This window comes from Meles meles, chromosome 5 (genome assembly GCF_922984935.1).
Source record: "Meles meles chromosome 5, mMelMel3.1 paternal haplotype, whole genome shotgun sequence".
NCBI lineage: Eukaryota > Metazoa > Chordata > Mammalia > Carnivora > Mustelidae > Meles > Meles meles.
The window spans coordinates 138,020,749-138,042,523 of NC_060070.1; the positions used below are offsets into that span (position 1 = coordinate 138,020,749).

At 43.6% G+C, this 21,775-nt stretch overlaps 1 protein-coding gene across 1 annotated transcript in view; it reads right to left on the bottom strand.

The window, feature by feature from the left end:
• Positions 1-21,775, bottom strand: part of NEDD9 (neural precursor cell expressed, developmentally down-regulated 9) — a 185,358-nt gene that overhangs the window by 134,078 nt on the left and 29,505 nt on the right. The window lies entirely within an intron of this gene.

Genomic DNA, 21,775 nt, shown 5'->3' on the forward strand with positions numbered 1-21,775 from the left:
ATTATTCAGCCATAAAAAATGAAATCTTGCCATTCGCAACAACATGGATGGAGCTAGAGAGTATAATGGTAAATGAAATAAGCCGGTCAGAGAAAGACAAATACACTTTGATTTTACTCATATGTAAGTTTAAGAAACAAAACAAAGAAACCAAAAAGAGGTAAGAAACACTCTTAAATGCAGAGAACGAACTGATGTTTGCCAGAGGGGAGGTGGGGGGGGGGATGGGTGAATTAGATAAAGGGGACTAGGAGGGCACTTGTCATGATGAGCACTGAGAAATGGATACAGCTGTTGGATCACTGTACTGTACTCCTGAGACTAACATAACGCTGTATGTTAGTTCTACTTTTTAAAAAAAGTCATCACCTTTTTCGACTCATCTAGGTACATGGTGACTTGAGCAATCTTGGAATGCCTTTTCACCTTCTCTACCTGGACAATTTCTACCCATGCTTCAGAATTCAACACAAATGCAAATAGTCTCTTGTAAGTTTCTCAATGTAAGTTTCTGTGCATCTGTTCACTACCCAGCACCCTTAGATTATAAAGACCTTGAGTCAGAATCTTTATTTTATTAATTTCTGAAGTCCCACCACCTGGTCCAATACTTGGCATATGATTGACCTAAAGAATGTTTGATTTGATAACCATAAGGGTTGGTATGAGCTCCGCATTAGGCTAAGTATTTGACATGCCTTATTGTCCGCCCTCTTCACACCAACACAATTAGTGGGTACAGGTATCCTCTTTTTATAATTGGGGAAACTGAGGCCCAGGGAGTTTAAGGCACTTGCCTGAGCTCCCACAGCCTCCCTAGGAATAGAGGGGAGTCAGACCCAGGTTTGCTAGCACCAGAGCCTGCGTTGTTCACCACGGAGTGAATGAGGTCGGTCAACAGGTATTTCCAAGGCTGTCAGGAAGAGTACTCATTAGAAAGACTTGTCTGTACAACAGCCTCTTAATTAAACAGTGCGGCCAAGTTCCTTACATGAAAAGGAAGCCATTTTTACCTCCCAACTCTGTTCGGAACCGTTTTCCTTTTAACTGGCTTCTCCCAAGTCGCCCAAGCTTTGTTATGAGACGGTCTTGTTGCACAGGTCTTCAGCTCCCGTGTAAGTTAAAGGCCCTACGGAAACCAAGCACCGCTGCGGCCCTGGGCTGCTCTCAGCTCCCTGATTGTAGCTTGCTGCAGGACTTCACCAAAATTGCATCACGTGTTTCCAGCACAAAAGAAAAAATTCTTGACAGTAATACTGATATACCGATGAAAGACCCTGGCATTTCTGGCCCTCTGGGGCAAACAAGGAAAAGGGATTTATTTTGTTATGAGAAACACTTTCTTGATTCTACTTAACTTGTGTTCTTTACAAGGGTATCTCGAAGGATTGCCAAAGACTAGGAACACCATATTTGAACAATCTGAATGTGCTGGACGTGTGTAGCCTAATGGGTGGTGTTTACAGTGCATTTCTTTTCAATCCAGTGTGGAGTCCTTAAAAAAAAAAAATCACAAAAATGCACCAGCTTCCCTGCCCGCACCCTCCCCCGCTTTTGTCACTGAGAATGTGAGAGCACACCGGTAGCTGTCTATGGCTTGGTCAAGACTGCTGGCTTGACTGGGGCCCGGTTAGATCCTATTCCTGGGGTGTCTTGCTTCCTAGTCCATTCAGGAACCAAGGGTCCCCGAGTTCAGGCAGTCTGGACTTGAGGATGACTAGGTTGCAAGAACATGAGAAATGGAATCAGATAGGAGGAAAGGTTTATGAGAACCACAAAAAAAGAGAGAAAGAGGAAGGGTTGTGTAGAGGGAAAAGGAATGAATTGATGGGTAGGAGACTTGAGTTTTAGGCAGGGTGACTATCTCATTTATTATCTGAACTGGGACTTTTTTTTTCTTTTTTAAAAAAGATTTTATTTAGGGGCGCCTGGGTGGCTCAGTAGGTTAAAGCCTCTGCCTTCGGCTCAGGTCATGAGCTCAGGGTCCTGGGATGGAGCCCCGCATCGGGCTCTCTGCTCAGCGGGGAGCCTGCTTCCTCCTCAATCTCTGTCTGCCTCTCTGCCTACTTGTGATCTGTCTGTCAAATAAATAAATATAATCGTTTAAAAAAAGATTATATTTATTTACTTATTTGAGAGAAAAATCACAAAGGGAAGAGTAAGAGGGGAAAGCAGACTCCCTTCTGAGCAGACAGCCAGACAGGCAGCCCTGGGACCCTGAGATTGTAACCTTATCCGAAGGCAGATGCTTAAACAGACCTGAGCCACCAGGTGCCCCTAGAAGGATCCTTTTAAAAGTTCTAGTGATCTCTAAACCACTGTGCTAATGTGAATTATGATTATTACTATTTGCCGAATGAGAAAGTTTGAACTGGGACTTTTTTGAGAGTGAGAGGGATTATCATGGATAAGTGTGCTGAGACCACAGGCGTGGATGGAGACTGTCCTGGTGTCGTGTGGCCACTACATTTCTGGGCCACTAACTAGCTGTCTAACCTGCAGCAAGTCACCTAGTATCTCTGGGCCTCAAGTTCTTGCAACGTGCTCCGTCTTGGTCAGAGCTCCCCACCAGCTGGTGCTGGCGAATGAGTGTGTTAGGAGGTGGTTGGTTGTGACAGTGACCGAAGGCAGACAGCGCTAGCGTTTTGTGCCCAGAATCTGGGAATGCCAAATGTCTTGCTATGAGCCGTGAGGTCATTCCCTTGAGGAAGTGTCATCCCCCCTGAGAAACGCTGACCAAAAGAATGGGCCTTGAATTCTTATATATAAAGAATGATTAGACCCTGTAAGAGGGCTCCAGGCACACCAGACGAGTTTCTATGCGCCAGACCACTGGGCAGAGTTTCCACCTGGAGCAGGTTAATTTGATAGCCCCTGGATAAAAGCCAAGAGCAGAAGTCACCTCAGAAGACGTGGTACAACTCATCTTCACCCCAAGGTAAAGTATTCACAGTATTTTATGGGTGGTTTTTCTCTTCTCTCAACATTGACAGAATTGTGGATGAACTAACTGTCTTCATTTATTTGTGAGATGATTGACATTGTCCCTCAAAACAGAAAAACAACTTGAGCTAAAACTAGACGGCAAGTATGCGGCCGACACAGCGGTCCTTTGCCTCTGCCGTGCCTTCTGTGGTAAACCCGGACTTCTCCTGAGTGGGTTCCATTCACTTCAGCGAGAAATGTGTAGCAAATAAACTTCTCACCAGTCTTCCCACGGAACGGTAGACTCAGCTTCACCATGAGTTAGGGGCCCCAGAGGGAGCAGGCCAAGGGCTCCCTCTCCAGGACATGCCTCTTAAAAGGAAAGAGGTCACCGACAACACCCAGAGGAGGCTGTGGCCATAAATTTTTCAGAGTTTGGCTTCCTTAGTATCTTGAATAATGAAAAACATTTGCTTTTTTAAGACCTTTAATCCCACCAATCCTTGGTTTCCACCTCAAGCGTCTTGCTTCAGAATTCCATGGTGTAGTACAAGCGTGACGTCATGGTCAGGAGCAATGCACACCATGGAAAGCCTCGCCTGGGTCAGAGACAAGGGCCATGGTCTCAAGAGGCCCTAAGACAAATATGTACATGTGGCCTCGTGCACGTCAGAGACCCGTGAGAGGGCAAACATCTTTATGACTTTGGTCCTGGGAGGACAGACCCAGCCTGGGATTAGAATTTATAGCTGACAAGCTGCTGATGAGGCAGTAACGGCCATTTAGTGCATGAATGGCCACTTTGGGAACAGGGGGCTTAGCACACCAGGCTGAAAATCTCAGAGTGAAGCCGGGGGCAACCCCATTCACCTTTGCTGGAATAAGTTAATTCACCCACAATCTATCCCTTGGGCTTTTTCTCTGCCTTCTTTTGGATTTATAGCCCTCCCTGCAGTTCTTCAGGGCTTCGACACACATGACGATTTAGCATCCCGGGAATTCCCAAGACCAGGGAAAGAGTATCTCTCTTGGCTATAAATGTCACTCTGACATTCTTCTCATCCATAATGTTTCAAGAGCGCTTGAAATGTGCTGTGCATGGCCTGCCTGCCCCCTGCAGAGTCCCTACCCTCTAAGAGCTCACAACTTCCTGAACGTATCATGCTCACAAGAGTGCTTACAGATGTCTCCCGACCCCAAAGCATCAGCCAACTTTAGCGCAGTAATTCTCAACTGGGAGCAGTTTCGTCCTCTAGGGGACATTTGGCAATGTCTTGAGACATATTTGATGGCCACAAGTGGAAGAGGGGTGTTATTAGCATGTGGGGGGTAGCGGCCATCTAAAAAACCCTAGAATGCAAGGGATGGCCCCCCACAATAAAGGAGGATCCAGTCTACAATATCAGTAGTGTCTAGGTTGAGAAGTCCTGCATTAGGGCAGGAGTAGACCACATATGCCAAGAAAGTAATTGTCAAAACTTGAATTATCCAGTGGAACGTTTGGGATAATGGAAATGTTTAGTATCTTTTCTCTCCAATGTGGTAGCCACAAGATATAATAACCTGTGGTTATTTAACATTTGAAATGTGGCCAGTGGAATGAAGGAACTGAATTTTAAATTTTATTTAATTTTAATTATTTGAATTGTAATCATCTCACACAGTTAATGATTACTATCCTGGACAGTGCAGGTCCATAAATGGAAGCTTAGAAGCACTGAGGTAGCCTGCCCCAGCTAGTTATCTACTCTGCTGGTTTATAATTAAAATTCCACAGTTAGACACTCCCTCTTTAGCTAAGACTTTGACCCATAGTGATATGACATTACCCTGGAAGGGAGATGACCTTTCATTTATAAAAAGACCCGATGGTGATTTAATATGGCTAATAGGTCTGGAAGAAGTTCTGACTCCTGAGTGCTAAGGGGTCTGACCTGAAGGAAGGACACCATGAGACTGAACAGCAGGGTCAGGGGAAGTATCTAGAACAACCTGGAGGACATGACGTCATGAGCTAGAGGTAGAAACAGCAAGCTTTGCTTACTTTAATCATCTAAATTCTGTTGCAAACAGAAGTGAAATACTCACAGTTCCCATTCAGACACATTGGAAACCAGCGCCAAAGGGCGGCAGAAAAGACAAAGTATATGACAAAGACGAGCCTGTTTCCTGTCCTCCACGTGTCTTTATGCTTTGGCCAAGTCTCTGAGCACTGAAATATCATGGTGCCCCCTCCCATATGGAAGCCCGAATAAAAGCAATACTAAACCACAGAACACAAAATCATTTCCCCCCCTTTCATCTGATTATAAAATTCCGGATAAACCCATCAAAGCCACTTGTTCTGATTTCTGCTGGTGCCCCAAGCAAGTAAATGCCTCCTTGTTGATCTGGCACTGTTTCGGGGATGAGCTCTAAGGCCTATTTTTATATAACCCACTGAATAGCTAGCTTTTTGTACAGATTTGTGTAGAGAGGATATTGTATACTCACTGTAAACATTTTTTCTTTTTTTTTTTAAGATTTTATTTATTTATTTGACAGACAGAGATCACAAGTAGGCAGAGAGGCAGGCAGAGAGAGAGAGGAGGAAGCAGGCTCCCCGCTGAGCAGAGAGCCAGATGTGGGGCTCGATCCCAGGACTCTGGGATTATGACCCGAGCCGAAGGCAGAGGCTTTAACCCACTGAGCCACCAAGGCGCCCCCACTGTAAACATTTCTAGAGAAGTCACCGACCTCACTTGGTAAGTTACATCTATCCACATTTCTAGAGATCGGGGAAAAATAATAATTGGACCAAACCGAACTTTCTTTTCTGAAACGTTCGATAGGTCTCAAACTGGAGCTTCCTGGTGGCATCCACTTGGGTGATTCCCATGGCGAACAATGGAGATCAAAGTGAAAGAGTAAGTCCCCCAAAACTATATCCGAGGTGTGGGAATTTTGGTGTAAGGAGAGCTTTAAAAAAACTCAAGAATTCTGTTGTGCAGAAAGACAGAAGTTGAGAGAGATGCATGACTCAGAGAGCAGATGTTTTAAGCATTGACTGGTTCTCAGATCTGTAGTTGGTCTGAAGATAGCAGAGGAGAGAAGGGTGTGAGGGGAAAGGTAGGTAAATTTAGGACAGTGAAAGGAAGGGTTTTTTTGTCTTAGTTCATTCAGGTTATTATAACAAAAGTACCTGGGGTGCCTGGGTGACCCAGTCAGTTAAGCATCTGCCTTCACCTCAGGTCATGATCCCAGGGTCCTGGGATGGAGCTCCCTGTCGAGCTCCCTGCTCAGCGGAAAGCCTGCTTCCCCCCTACGTGCCCCCACTCCACTCCCGTCCGTGTTCTCTCTCTCTCTCTCTCTCAAAGAAATAAATAAAAGCTTTGAAAAAAGTAACAGAAATACCGTAGACTGGGTGTTTTCAAGCAACTGAAAAAATATTTCTCATACTTCTGGAGATTGGGAAATCCAAGATTAAGGTACTGTGTGGCATGGCAGATTTGGTGTCTGGTGAGAACCTCTTTTTGATTCATAGACATCTTCTTGCTACGTCCTTCATGGAGGAAGGGCTCTCCTTTATAAGGACACTAATCTCATCCTCGAGGGCCTCATCCCATGACTTAACAACATGGCTAAAGGCTCTACCTCCAAATACCATTACACTGGGGATTAGGTTTCAATATATGATTTGTGGTGGGGTATGAGGGAGGGGATGCAACATTCAGTCTTCAGCATTCTACCCCATCCCCCTGAAAGTTATTCATATCCTCTTGCATACAAAATGCCTTCATTTGTGACAATAGCTCTGAAGTCTTGACTTATTCCAGCAGCCATTCAGAAGCCTAAAGTCCAAAGTATTATCTAACGATCATCTAAATCAGATATGGGTGAGACTCAAAATAGAATTCATCCTGAGCCAAATTCCCCTCCAGCTGTGGATCTGTGAAATCAGATAAGTTGTGTGCCTACGAAACACGGTGGTAGGGCAGGCATAGGACAGACATTGCCATTCCTAAGGAGAAAGATGAACGAAAAAAGTAGCATCAGGTCCCAAGCAAGCCCAAAATCTAATATATTGAAATTAAACCTTGAAAAGATAATATTCTTTGGCTCAGAGTGAAAAGTTCTGCCTTTCAGCCCACTGGGATGGTAACATCACCCCATGGCTCAGTGGGAGAGCAGCCCCTCATTGGCTCGTAGCTAAGGCTCCGTGTCTGCCCCTGCCATAGTTCTCTGCCAAGTCCTGCTCCACCACGGTTCTCTTCCAGGTGACCCCATCCATGCCACATTGCACTGGACGCAGCCTAAGCAGGGGCTCTTCCTAGAGACCCCCACCATTAAAGTACTAAGTGGGGCCTTCCTGCCTCACCTGGACCAGAGAGGTGGTCCCCCCCTCTGAAATCACTCTGCCCCCCGCAGGCCTGTGGTAGGGGTGGGATCTCTGATGCCCTCTGACTTGTCTTCAGGGTCATCCTTTCATTGCCTTAGAGAACAGCACATGGCTTCTGTTGAGACGGCTGATTCTGCTAACCTCCTCAAAACATTCTCCGCCACTCAGAGGGGCTTCATCTCTTTCCCTTCAAGACCCCTGCACCATTCTCCAAAATGGAACACTGGCCCAAGCCTGCCATGAGTCTTTAGGTTTATCTCCTATGGCCATGCTTACTAAACCTCATGACAGAGTTTGCAATTAAACGATAGTTGACACAAGCAGCTTTTGTGCGTTAGTGCTGGAACAGCCCAAGAAACACAACACCTCCTGGGTAGAAGTGGGAGCGTCCCTGTGGCGGCAGCAAGCCCAGACACATGGGATGGGGGGCTGCCATCCCAATGCACTAACAGGTGGTTTTAAACTGATCCCCTCTAAGTCTTCAGAGTGTAATGGCTGATTATTGGGTCAACAAACATGAAAAGCTTTGTCATTGGCCCACGTTTGGACCAGAAGCTACATGTCTTTCATGAGCATTTAGGATGAAAGGAGATGAAAAAAGAAAATGTTGGTAACAGTCATCAGCACATGAGGCTCTTTTTAATGTGTGTTTGCCCTAAGAGAAAAAGCAGAGCAAGAAGATCTATGAAATGTCCTTGATCTTTGTTCATCCCAGGCTTGTAAGATCTGAGTTACCTCTGTGTTTCCATCACCAGACCTGAGGGGTGGTATCTCTAATCAGACTTCCAGCTCTTGCTAAGTGAGATGATGACATGTATATGGAGTGGTTCAGTGAACACTGGTTCAAGGAATACCTCACTGAGTATGACCATATCATCCCCCTTCTGAAAATCCTTCAACTCATCAGTGGCGTCTATAACCTCCAGGATGGGGAGAGGGTCTCCCTGTCCACATGTACACCTCTCACCTTTGCTCCCATCGCACTGAGGTCTTTCTGGTTCTCCAAATACTCCACGTTCTCTTATAACTTCATGCCCTCACACATGTTATTCCCTCAGAAACGTATGCATCTTCTCTGTGAAATCGACCTGGACAACCTCGAATTAGATTCTCTTGTGCACTCTGTACTTAACTTCATCATAGCACACACCATGTCTTATGGAAATTACCCATCCCCCAACTTAACCGTGAGATCCTAAAGGCCAGGGGGTGGTGCTACGGTACAGTCATCCTTGCTTTCCCAATGCCTAGCCCAGGGCCAGGCACAAAGGTAGCAGGTCAATAGATGGAATGAGGGAGTTTCAGTAAATGGTAAATGATAGAGACATTTTCGACATAAGTACACCCCATCCTGCATTTTCTCTTTGGTAGAATAGATGCTATTAAAGCAGTTAATCGTTCCCTCATATTAGCTCCACATCATTAAGGATATAGTGTAAACCCCATCGCTTCCCTTAAGACAAATGAAAAGAGAAAGTAAGAATAGAAATAATTTATACACTTCAGGCAAAGAAGGAAGGAAGGGAGGAAGGAAGGGAGGGAGGAAGGAGGAAGGAAGGAAGGAAGGGAGGGAGGGAGGGAGGGAGGGAAGAGGGAGAAGAAGAGGGAGAGAAAGCGGGAAAGGGAGAAAGAGGGAAGGTTTTCCTTGCAAAAGTTCACCTCAAATGCAAAAGAGGAGTTTATTTATATTTTGTTCTGAGGCTTGGCACATGAACCAAAAAAGAAGAAAGAAAGAAAGAAAGAGAGAGAGAGAGAGAAAGAAAGAAAAGAAAAGTGGCAGAATACATTATGTCCCATCCATGAGATTAGAAGAGGGATGTCTTTCAGCTCCCAATCCTTCCAAAGACACAAGTCATACTTCAACTAGAAACCTTTTCTAAAGCTGCTCGGGAGTGTAGGAGCTGCATTAGAGAATGGAAAACAAACGGAACCTAACATGAAGTGCCTGATTAATTAGTCTGTTTATTTCGTAACACCTCCCCTTTTCATTCCTTAGAAATGAATAAGTTTTATTATTCACCTCCATTGGACTTGGGCTGTCTCACCTATGTGGATGCCCGTCTTGGAAAGAACCGCTCCTCCTCCTCCTCCTCACCTTGCTGTGGAAAACCCAAGGGAGTGCTAGGACAAACAGACGCTCCCAGGATGTGGGGGAGACATCAGGTGAGTGACAGGTGCAGAGGTCTGGCCAGAGCCACAGAGCCGGGAGAGGTTTTCCCTCCTGGCAGAGAAGGCTGTCTCTACTTGCTCCTCTCTGAGATGGCTTATCAAGCACCGCTGGGATTTGGGCAGCCCGCAGCTGTGTTTAGGAGTGCATTTGCTTTATCTCTCACATCCTTTGAGGATTTCATGGCAGGCCATTTTATCCACTTTAATGAATGTTCTGGCAGTTTCTGAACATGGGGCTGTGTCTGCAGACCCTGAACAGTGATTATGTTCAGCATCGCTGAGACTGAATGGAACACAAAGTCACATACCCTTTCACCAGGTCTTTTTCAGATGACATACCCTTCATTTCGGGCCATAACGAGCAGACGGCCAAGGAGAGAAAGGCTTTAGCGCAGAAGCTGGGGTTGCCCAGTTTCTCTCCTTTCCCTCATTCCCCATCAGCTCATCAGTCGTCTCTGGCTGCTACCTAGAATTCTCTGGTCTTTTTCAAATCTCAATGAACAAATATAGCATATCCATTCGAAGTCAACTTGTATGAAGTTAACTTAATGGAACTATGATATATAAAGTAGAGAAAGCAGGTCACAGAATAGTTTGAGTAACTATATGTGTGTGCGTGTGTGTGTGTGTGTGTGTGTGTATTTTGAAAAGATTTTGAAAAGAACCCAGTAGGATATGTACATAAAAATAATAATGCTTATTCTTGGAGTGGAATTAAGGATCATTTTATTTAACGAATGAATTTATTTTTAAGTAGGCTCCCCGGCCGGCATGGAGCCCAGTGTGGGACTTGAGGTCACAGTCCTCAGCTTAAGACCTGAGCAGAAATCAAGAATCAGACACTTAACTGACTGAGCCACCCAGGCAGCCCATGGATCATTTTAATTTTGTTCCATGTACGTTTATGATTTTTTCTGAATCATTTACATTGAGCGTGTACTAATTTGTAATCTGAAAAATTAATATGAAATGTTAAGAAAATGAATGAATGGGGGGCGCCTGGGTGGCTCAGCAGGTTAAGCCACTGCCTTCAGCTCAGGTCATGGTCTCAGGGTCCTGGGATCGAGCCCCGCATGGGGCTCTGTGCTCCGCAGGAAGCCTGCTTCCTCCCCTCTCTCTGCCTGCCTCTCTGCCTACTTCTGATCTTTCTCTCTGTGTCAAATAAATAAAATCTTAAAAAAAAAAGAAAATGAATGAATGCATGCAAAGAGGGGAAAGTAAGTATTTGCTATATGTTCTAGTCCTGTCATCACTACCAGAGTTTATTGTTCATGTTTTTCTCACCTAGAAAATTCTCCTTGCATGGCATGCTGTCTTTAATCTCCCTGCCCTTAGTTCATTCTCTCTCCTAAAGGGCTTCTTGAAAGAAAATCTGACCAAGTGGGTCCCCTAAATCCTCCAGGGTTTCCTGTAGGACGAAGGAGTCCACATCCTCATTTTCCTGTAGGACGAAGGAGTCCACATCCTCAGGCTGAAGATGAATAAAACACTTCAGAAACCTGTCTGCCCCTGAGGTTCAAGTCCAACTTCTGCATCTCCAACCTGGTCACCCAGAGGCTGTCTGTGCCTCTCTTGTTGAGAGCATTCCAGCCGTCGGGACTCTCCTCTCCCTGCATCCACCCACATCATTTACTCTCTGACTCAACCTTCGAGAGTCAGCTCATGTCTCACTTCTCACAGGAAGCCTTCCCTGGTACTTCTGGGCTGAGTTAGAGGTTTTCTGTCTTGTTCATATCTCCACGCTAACATTTTCCCCAGCAATGTAATTATTGCATTATGGATCTCTTTTCTGCATCTGAAGGGCAGGGACATCTCTGTCCTCCTCTGTGATCAGCTCCCAGGGCAGGGTCACACACGGGTAGGTGCTTAACAGACATTATGGATCGAACACACCCTTAGCTGGTGTGGATGGAGGGAGGGAGGAAAAGGAATCTGAACTCATTTTCATGGATTTTCTTTTTTTTTTTTTTAATTTTTTTTTTTTAAGATTTCTTATTTATTTATTTGACAGAGAGAGATCACAAGTAGGCAGAGAGGCAGGCAGAGAGAGTGAGAGGGAAGCAGGCTCCCTGCCGAGCAGAGAGCCCGATGCGGGACTCGATCTCAGGACCCTGAGATCATGACCTGAGCCGAAGGCAGCGGCTTAAACCACTGAGCCACCCAGGCGCCCTTTCATGGATTTTCTGCTCTGACTGTGGAAGCTGGGATTCTTAGTTAGCTAAGTTTAGGCTCTCTCTTTCCTCAGAAGAGTGTAATACATGCTAAAATCTTAAGGTATTTGATAATTCAGCATGATCATTCATCATTCATTCATTTTCTCCATTTGGGGTACGAAGACGTGCATTCCGTTGCAAAATACTTTCTCTCTGTAAGCAATCTAATTCTGAATAAGTGAAATGTTGCTTGGTGTTGGGCGTTGAATTTTGCCCCCACAAAATTCATATGTTGAGGTCCTAACCCCCCAGTGTCTCAGAATATGATCTTATCTGGAAACAGGGTTGTTGCAGAGGTAATTAGTTAAGTTAAAGTGAGGTCATTAGGTTGGACCCCTTAATCCATTATGAGTAATCCAATACAATCCTGGTAATAAGGGGAGATTCCGACAGAGACGCGGGCACGTAAGGAGAATGCCCTGTGAAGACGAAGGTGGCGATTGAGATGGGGCTTCTGTAAGTCAAGAAATGCCAAGAATCGCTTGCAAACCCCTGGAAGTTAGAGGAGAGGCACAGCTTCTTCCTCAGAGCTCTCAGAAGGAACCAGCCCTGTGGACATCTTGATCTCAGACTTAAAGTCTCCAGAACTCTAAGATAATCAGTTCCTCTGGTCAAGCCACTCACTTTGTGATCCCCTTTTTACATAGTCATTCTGGTTAACTAATATACCCGGGGAGCCTGGTGACAACCAGAGAGGAGGGACCCAAATATCAGAGAGGAGCATTGTATCCTAAATGTCCTTCAACTCTCATTGTGGTAGCCAGCATCTGACATGATTATGGCTCCTTTTGCAGATAAGAAAAGGAAGGTCTTATTCTAGCTGTTTTGAAAATTAAATTGTGGGTATCATTTTCTTTTCCCCTATACTTTTTATCATTTTGTCAACTGAAGAAAACAACTTGTCTGTATTTAGGTACGTATAGAAGTAAATTCAAAAGACACAGAAGGATTGACTGAAAAGTAAGTTCCCTGCTTCCTGTCAGTCCCCGCCACCTCGTTCCCCTCACAGGAGGCAACCTCTTTTATGTCCGTGCACATATATACTTCACTTTTTACACACGTGATCGTATATTATAAACATTATTCTGCCTTGATTTGATCACGTAATTGTGGATGTGGGAGCTAATTCTCTAGTAGAATATACAAACATGCCTCATTCTTTTGATGACCGCATGGTGTTTTTTTGATAGATATTTTCTGTCTATTCTTAATGATTTTTTTTTAGCTGACTTTTCTCAAACAAAATAAACAGGAAGGATTCCTGAAGTTTCCTTCACAACCCAGACAGGGCTGAGCCTGCCCACTGCTCTTATCCCCTTAAAGAAATGGGTACTCTCTTTGCCACCAGAGGTTGCTTTAAACCTGTGAAAAAATAAGTGTTATAAAAATAAGTGTTATAAAAATAAGTGTTATAAAAATAAGTGTTATAAAAGTGTCTCCACAGCAAAGCAGTTTGTGTTTGGTGTGGGACTGGCCCGTGCTGGCCCACTAGGTCCTATGTCGTCAAATTTTTCTCCTCTGTGGGCTGTGCTAGGGCTCAATTGGATACATGTTGGGCCAGTTGAAATGTGAGATCACATGCATTAATCAAAATGTTTGAGTAATGTATCCATTACCTTCCTGTGACCCATGTGTCATCATTCCTTTCCCAAATGCTACTGTACTGGGAATTTAGGACTCACCTGAGTTCTCTCCGCTTGCATTTTTTTTTTTTTAACCTTTCCTAAATTCTCGCAAAGATAAATGGTAAATGCTTCTGGTTCGATAAGACTCTGCTCGTGTTTGTCACCTGATTTCCCAAAATAAGCTAATAGAATCACTCACTTGTAATAGAACTACATTCTATTTTTATTTGATTGATTTTGAGTGTGAGCTTAAAGACATAATGGCCATTCCCAACTCATTATTTTTCACATTGGATCCAAAAAGCTCTTTACACATTCATTGTGGCCAAAATTCAGGTGATTTTCAGAAGCCATAATTGCATGGAACATCATCCCCAGTGGGTCTGTGACTTTCTAATAGGCCAGGTAGCACATGTGTGTGGTGTATATCCATTCCTTTCCAGAGTTCCCATCCCGTTCACCCTTCAAAGTCTTAACTGATTGCCTCCCGGAAGTCTTCAATGATCCTCCCAATGGAATGAATATGTCCGCCCCCCCCTCCTTATTTAAGAGGTGGAAATGTATATCTCTACTTCACTCTTATTTCCTTCAGTGTTGTTTTAAGATACTGTTTCCATGCTAATTTCCTTTGCTGAGCTGTAAACAGGCCTTGAAGACAAGAATTATGCCTCTCATTCATAGAACAGGAGATCAGCCAATGTCTATTGCGAAGAAATGATCATCACAAATTCAGATTATCAGATAGTAATAATTTTCATATACGGAGCACTTACTTAGATGTGAATTATCTAATTTAATTGTCTTATATCCTTTGTGTGATATTATCATCTCCATATCATAGAAAGAGAGACATTTAAGCCACTTGCCTAAAATCATATAGCTCACCGGGCTGTAGACACTTAGGCACTAAGATGCCTATCACTTAGTGAGCCCTAAAGTCTACAAAGTAAAAAATACAGCCATCAAATTTGTATAACATAGAATTCTAATTAATTTGCAAGGTTAGTCAATTGAGTATTTCAATGACCTTCCAATTAACACTTCTTGCCTTTTCCCTTGTTCCCTTTTGTTTGTCCTAGGGGTCTCTTCCCAACAGACAGTGTGATCCTGTGCTAACTCAAATTAGTTCTTGGTCCCCAAACTTCTCAATGGCTTCCATTTCACAAGAGTAAAAGCCAGAATCCTCATAATGGATTATTAGGCTAAACAAGTTCTTTTTCCACCCCACAACATCCCCTGCCCTATTTTGTACTCTCTCCATTGCTCACTGTACTCCAGCCAATTTGCTTCCTTTCTGTTCTACTTAGTGCTTCTGTCTCACAGCCCTTCTTACTGGTTTTCCCTCTCTCTGAAACTGTCTTCTCCCAAAATATTCCTCATCTTCTTCAAATTGTTATTTAAAAGGAAATTGCTTAGGCTCCTGACCATGATCAAGTAACTGATTTCAGACTAGCTCATCTTCTGTATGTAATTAGGAAAGTGGACAAGATATGTGAAGTAAGATCATTTTGAGATAATGGAAAATAAACAGCACAAGACTTTAGCACCTGGAAGAAGGGAGCAGGAGGTGAGCTGCCAAGAGAGCTGAATATGAGCAAAGGACAGTAGGCAGGGATCAGAGTTCATGGCAACTGAAACACCTGAAATCTGTGCAGGGAGGAATCCCTGGAGGTCTATGTATATGGATGGTGAGGTCCTCCATGAGTCCATGACTAAGGGGTGGACTGTACATGTGCAAAGCACTCAAGGTTTACCAAACATCAGCTATGACAGGCTGGGGATTGAAGCAAATGTAAGAAAGGTTGAGTAGTTCTGGGGGTAAATGTGTGAGTATTTAAACTTAAATTGAAGAAAACTAAATGAAATATAAAATTCAGTTCTTTAGTCACGCTCAAGTGTTTGATAGCTGCCACCATATTGCACAGTGCAAACATAGAATATTTTCCTCGATGCAAAAAGTTCTACTGAAAAGTGCTGATCTTGAGGATCTATAGTGTAAAATCCAGAGTGTCCAGGGTCAATCATAAATTGTTAGACATGCAACGAAAACACTAGTCAGGATCGTGTCATCTACAGTAAACTAAAAGCTGTCAAAAGAAACTGATTCTAAGGTGGACCAAAGGTTGGAAGTAGTAGATAACAACTTTAAAATATATATGTTTTATAATATATATTCAAAGAACTAAAAATATACTCATTAATTTTTTTAAAGGTCCTAATAAATAAGGAGTGAATAAATAAGGAATCTTAGCAGAGAAATGGAAAGCATGAAAAGAACCACATGGAAATTTTGGAATTATGCAAGATCTAAAGTGAGGGGCTTGAGATGGTGGAAGAAAGACTCACTGAGGTTGGAGACAGATCAATAGAAATTATCAAAGAGAGAAAAAATATTAAGGAGAAATGAACAGATGGTCAAGAACCTGTGGAATAGTATCAAACAGTTTAACACATGTGATTGGTGTCCCAGAAAAAGAGAGTGAGAACAGAAACAAATATCTGAATAAAGAGTGGCCAAGAACATCCCAAAACTTTTTTTTTTTTAAGATCTTATTTATTTATTCAATAGAGAGAGATCACAAGTAGGCAGAGAGGCAGGCAGAGGGAGAAGGGGAAGCAAGCTCCCCGCTGAGCAGAGAGCTCGATGCGGGGCTTGTTCCCAGGACCCTGAGATCATGACCTGAGCCAAAGGCAGAGGCTTAACCCACTGAGCCACCCAGGTGCCCCCAAAAACTTTTCAAAAATGACATAACTCTGAGAAGTTAAAGATAAAGAAGATAAAGATAAAGACAAAGAAAGACATTATTTTTAAAGATAGAGAAACCCCCCCAACAGGTATATCATAGTCAAACCACAGAACACTAAACATAAAGACAAAATCTTAGAAGCAGTTAGAGAAAAAAGACACAGTGCATACAGGTGCACAAAATTAAGAATTGTTGATTTTTCATCAGAAATAATAGGAGGCTAGAAGACAATAAAACAGCATCTTTAAAGTGTTGGATGAAAAATTCTGTCCATCTGGAATTCCATACTGAACAAAATATTCTTCAAAATCAAAGGTCGAATAAAGACATTTTCAGATAAACAAAAGCTGAGAATATTAATCATTGGAAGACCTGAACTACAAAGGATGTCCTTTAGTCCTTAGGGAAATAATGCCAGATAGAAACTACAGAAAGAAGGAAACGTACCAGAAATAATAATAATTGAATAAGCCAGTTTTGACATTTTCATATAATGAACTGACACTCAGTAATAAAAAATAGTAACTACGAATAAGTGCAATAACATGGATTAAGGTGACTCAAAAAAGCCACGCACAAAAGATGTCATGTTGTATTATTCCTGTCATATGACATTCTAAAATAGGAAAAATCTAGCAATATAGTGACACAAATAATATCTCTGGTACCTTGCCATGGGGGTTTGACATTGAGTCTCAAAGAGTAAGTGGGAAATTTCTAGGGGGATGGAAATTTTCTATAGCTTGATTAGGTAGTAAATGAATATATTAGTCAAAAGTCATCGGTCTGCACATTTAAAATGTGTGAATTTTACAGCCAATAAATTACAGCTTAATAAGATGTGTTAAAAAAGTTTTAAATTACCTTCTCTATGAGATCTTGCCTGAGCATCCCACCCCCTTTTTTTTTTTTAAGATTTTACTCATTTATTTGACAGACAGAGATCACGAGTAGGCAGAGAGGCAGACAGAGAGAGAGGGAGAAGCAGGCTCCCTGCTGAGCAGAGAGCCCAATGCAGGGCTCAATCCCAGGACCCTGAGATCATGACCTGAGGTGAAGGCAGAGGCTTAACCCACTGAGCCACCCAGGCGCGTCCTTAGGACCCTTTTTAAAACTGCTCCCTTTCGTTAGTTTTCTCCATAGTATGAATCACTAACATAGTAGATATATTTTTAAAATTTAAATTAAATTTAATTTAATTTAGTGTTTTTATTGTATAGTTGTAAGTATAGTTTTGTTGTATAGTTGTAAGTATAGTTGAACACTATATATTTTGTTTATCTTGTTTTATCTTCCGTTCTAGAACATAGCTGCCAGGTGGGCCATGACGTTGCTTCTTTCTTTCACTTCTGTGAACATTGCTAACAACGATACTTGGTGCTACTGGCCCAGTTAATGCAACATCCATGAATAAATAAATACACATATGAACAAATGAGGGAATGAACTGACTTTCTTCACAGGTATCAAAAGTAAGACTGTGTACGTAAGCTAAAATAATGCTACGCTAGTATGTCCTGAAACTCAAGACACCAGATTTTAATCTAATCCAAAGTGAGGAGGCAAGAAACATGAGCAAGGAAAGTATTACATGTAGACTGAACACATGTGTCGGTAATTGTCATGCCATGTGACATTCTTGACCTGTGCTCTCCATAGATGAACTATGGATGTTTATAACCAGTACAACCTCAGATGTTTTTCTGTACTTTGCCCACTAGAAGATAGAGGTGTATATAACCAGGGAATGAGGATAAGAAAGGGGAGGGAAGTGGTTGTAAGAGAGAGGGAAGGGATGTGAGAGACAGGGGTGGCTGTTTATCATCCCAAAACCCACCACCTCAAGGTTTCTTTCTGGTTTTGTTTTGTTTTGTTTTCAGGGAATTCGTTAGGTGTAAAGTTTCTTTAGTGTATAGATCTTGGATATCTGGGCCTGGCCCATCTCTGGCTACCAAAAAGTGCTGAGAAGCACTTTGTTTGTTTGTTTTTTTAACACATATTTATTTATTTGAGAGAGAGGGAGCACAGAGGGGTGAGGCAGAGGGAGAAGAGCCCCAGGCAGACTCCATCCCGAGCACAGAGCCCAACTCGAGGCTCAATACCAAGACCCTGAGATCTCAACCTGGGCTAAAACCAAGAGTTGGAAGCTCAACTGAATGTGCCACCCAGGACCCCGCTGGTAGCAGGGCATAGCGGGGTATGATGGGCATAATACTGGAGTACAAATTTGATCCCAGTTCCAAAGATTTAGGCACCTCATTTAGTCTCAAATTTCAGACAAGTGAGAAAAACCCACCTAGCTCTCTTCTTATTGAAAGGTCTATTTCATGGAAGATATTTACCTTGAAGACAGAGTTCTCCTTCAAGGTAGGGAAAGTTTAGGAGGGGGTGTGCATAAAGTATCACAAGCATCCTGCACCGTTCCAAAGAAAAGAACACATTGGATTCCTAGTTCCAGGTAAGGGCATGTTAATTTCATAGTTGATGAAATAAGATTCCAACATGCAGTGCCATCTGGATGGCTCCAACAGCCATGACCTCAGTGCCGCCGCCTCCAAGGCGAACTCCAGCTTCACTCTGCTCTGACTTACACTGCGCTCAGATCGCATAGCACACATTCCAGCACCTGACCACAGTCTGCCCTGTCGTCGATCAATACTGCAGTTCCTGCACCCAGCCCAGCATGAATATCAGTCTCTCCAGCTCCAAAGTTCAGAAAACAGGTACCTTGTCTCCTACTTTATGCTTATCATTAAACAACAGCAACACATTTCCTCTCTCCCCGCTTACCCTTCGCTCCCCTTGACCGCCACTCCTATCCCTCCCCCCATTAGAGAGTTAGTGCTCAAAGAAACTGGAGATTGGGACCCAGGGTCTTGGAATAGAGGGGAATATTCATACTTCTCATCCCTTGTCCCTCTGATTACTAGAATTATAATTCCCAGCAGTCAATTCTTTCAATGGAAAGGAGAGGAATCTGAGAGCATTCTTGAGGCAGGAGTGAAGGTATGAAAGAAGGAAGATATTTTGTAAGAGATCTTCGTGTCTGAATAGGGTGATGGGGAAGGGGGCCTGGAAAGGGGAGCCAAGGTGAGGCAGAATGGAAAGAGGATGAGCGCGGGAGTGAAAATAAACATGAAGATACTGAGAAAAGGAAGAGGGAGAAGAAATTCACCTGAGGGACTATTTAAGATTTAACAGGAAGCTCCTGGGGATGGGGAGGGGGGTAGGAGGTGGAGAAGATGAGCCTATGGGTGCTTTGAACGCAAGCCAAGAAAACTGAGTAACAAGAGACCATGCATTTGTGACTATTTCGACATTGTGCAGTTTGGGGCAGCATGAGGGAATTTCAGGGTTTCGTGTTACTTGTGTATGGAGTTATCTTGATGCAGGATAGCAGTAGATGTGATGGACAAGCAATTACCAAGACAGCAGGGTGTGTGTGTGTGTGCGCGCGTGCGTACACGCGTGCTGCATTTGGAGACCTTACAGGAGGTCTTCTCTTCTCCTGCCAACTTTGGCTCTGTAAGAGAAGTGAGGATCTGTCTCCTCCCCTACTATCACAACCGCAGAAGGTGATGGTTCCACTTCCAGGTGAACCTCAGACCACCCAAGATGAATTGCTCTTAGTCCCCTGTCCCCAACTGTCAAGTTTCCAAAGAGACTTTCTGATGGAGAGATTATCTTCTTTTCAACCCCACGAACAGGTGTAGAGGATTTCTGTCTGAGTAGAAAGCACACAACGCATCATGCGTCTGTTGTTAAGACCAGTACAATACTAAGCAAAGCAGCGCTACTGAAAGCTATTTTTATCTGAGATCAAAAGGCTAAGCCACTGTGATGGAGGAGGCCATAACCAATCTCCAAGCTTATCTTGTACCACTTTCTGCAGCTCAGGCCCTCCAGCGCCACTGGCCTCTTGCTGTTTCTCAAACACAACCTCCGCATCTGCTCTCTGCTTGAAGCTTCTGACCCAGCCCTCCAGGATTCTGGCTTCTGAGACTCCTGTACCTGAAGTGTTTCCTACCCTGCATCACCTACTTTCAGCTTCCTTAAGTCGTCACCACTCTTTTTTTTTTTTCTTTTTTTTTTAAGATTTTTATTTATTTATTTGACAGACAGAGATCACAGGTAGGCAGAGAGGCAGGCAGAGAGAGAGAGAGGAAGGGAAGCAGGCTCCCCGCTGAGCAGAGAGCCCGATGCGGGGCTCGATCCCAGGACCCTGAGATCATGACCTGAGCCGAAGGCAGAGGCTTAACCCACTGAGCCACCCAGGTGCCCCCAGTCGTCACCACTCTTGATGTAATCTAGTATCTTTTTAGTTATTTGGTGTATTAGTGTCTTTATCATTAGAATATAAACTCCATGAGAACAAGGACATTGCCCATCTTTTCCAGCACTGAAAACACGGTCTGGTACGCAAAAAAGTATTCAAAAAATTCTCATGGGATAAATAAACATGCCCGTTGGTATAATATTTGTATTTTTTGTTACGTAGAGGGTATTTTTTCTGCACTGGGTACGGATTCAGCAGACTCTCCCAGGCCTACTATTCTATTCAATGATGGGGACAGTTTTTGAACGACCAAAGAATGAGGAAACAAGTTCGCTGTTAGGGATCCAGGGAAACAGCAATGGTCTTTATAAAGAAACAAATGTCTGTGGTTCACTTTTGTTGTGTGGTCATAAGACGGCTCCAAGGCCCCCACATGAGTTCAAATTCCTTTTGTTTACTGGGTAGACTGTATCTTACTATGAGACACACACTAGAATTTACAGGCAGAAAGAGCTTAGCTTTCTTTGACTTATCCCTGTAGTTTTTGTTTGTGGCCAGTATGACTCTCCTCGGGGGACAAGGTTAGGGCTGGGAGCACTGGTGCTGCAGAGGGGATCTGGCCTGTTTGCAAACAGAGCAATTACCACCTCAGCTTTTCAAGGCTCCTCCGCTTGCTTTGATTCCTTGCCCACAAGCTGCTGCAGGCAGCAGTTTGCGCTCAGTAGGGTCCCAGCTTCTCCCAGAGAAGGTGTGAAAACCTTTTTTTCTCTGTGGGGGCCCACACTTAGCCAGCTTCGAGTCAGGGCTGACCCAAAGCTGAGTTGTGAAGGGTCAACAAATCTTTTCTATCCCTCGTCTTCACAACTGCATTTCCATGCCTCAATCCCTTCCCTTGGCCCTTCACAGACCCCTGTTTAGGTTAAGAGACCCCCAGGGCATGGCTTAGCGGCCTGCCTTGCCCAGCCCAGCCCACCTCTCTCTCCACCCGCTAGCCTCCGTCCAGGGTGCACCCCTCTCCACCAAAGAGTTGGTTCTGGGAGGTACAATGGGAGGAGGGATACTGGGGTGACAAAGACAGAGATTCCTGCCCACTTCTTTTCATCTTTATGAATGGCAGTTCTGGGCAAATCACTTCTTTCTGAGACTTAGTTTATTTCTTTGTAAATCTATGGTTAATTCCCCAATTTATCTAGCTCAGAGCACCTCTAGGTTCAAAAGAGGTAACGGATGGTGTATACACTTAAAATCTTACCCGACCTTCTAAACTGAGAAGATCACACTAGAACTGTTTAGAAGTTAATAGTTCACAGCTCTTCAGGAGCTAGTCTGGAAACACAGATTGATCTACAGAATAATAAACTCAGATGATAGTCAGCCCTTAATGGCCAAAAGTGGCTTTAAGGGTTATACCAGTTAGGTAATGTATTTTCATTTACATCCAA